Source organism: Galeopterus variegatus, unplaced genomic scaffold (assembly GCF_000696425.1).
Source record: "Galeopterus variegatus unplaced genomic scaffold, G_variegatus-3.0.2 Scaffold7523, whole genome shotgun sequence".
Taxonomy (NCBI): domain Eukaryota; kingdom Metazoa; phylum Chordata; class Mammalia; order Dermoptera; family Cynocephalidae; genus Galeopterus; species Galeopterus variegatus.
This window is the reverse complement of record NW_007733634.1, coordinates 62,475-62,969: the sequence shown is the minus strand read 5'-3', so window position 1 is coordinate 62,969 and position 495 is coordinate 62,475.

The following is a 495-nucleotide window of genomic DNA, read 5'->3' as shown; positions in this document are numbered from 1 at the left end:
TCGCGGATGACTGTGCTGTGCCACAGACTGAAGGTCGGGGGTGGGATCTACCCACCTGGCAGGCTCCCAGCCCCCAGGTCATGGGGCCCTCCTCCTGCTAGGAGGCGCAGCTCTGCCTTCTCCACATGCCCTCAGTGAGTGGCCACCAACAATTGGGACTGGCTTTCGGTTTTCCAGGCACCGAGGCCCCCTGCTGGCCGTGGGGCCAGCTCCCAGTGCAAGTGAATAAAGGTTTTGTGCAGTCGTGCACTGAAGGCCTCACTGTGGCCTAATTCAGGGAGCCATGTGTGTAGTGTTGTCATCATCTTCTCCTCAGCTGGTGGCGATAACCCTTTCACCTGACCAGCTTGCTGCCTCCTCCTCTTTTGTCTCTGTGCCCGGGGTGACTGCACACAACATCCCAGCATGGAGCTGGCTTTTGTCTCTCTCCAAGCAGATGTTTTGGATGGCGCGCCTTGCCACCTGCATCAGGTCAAAGTTGCATGATTAGAGAGA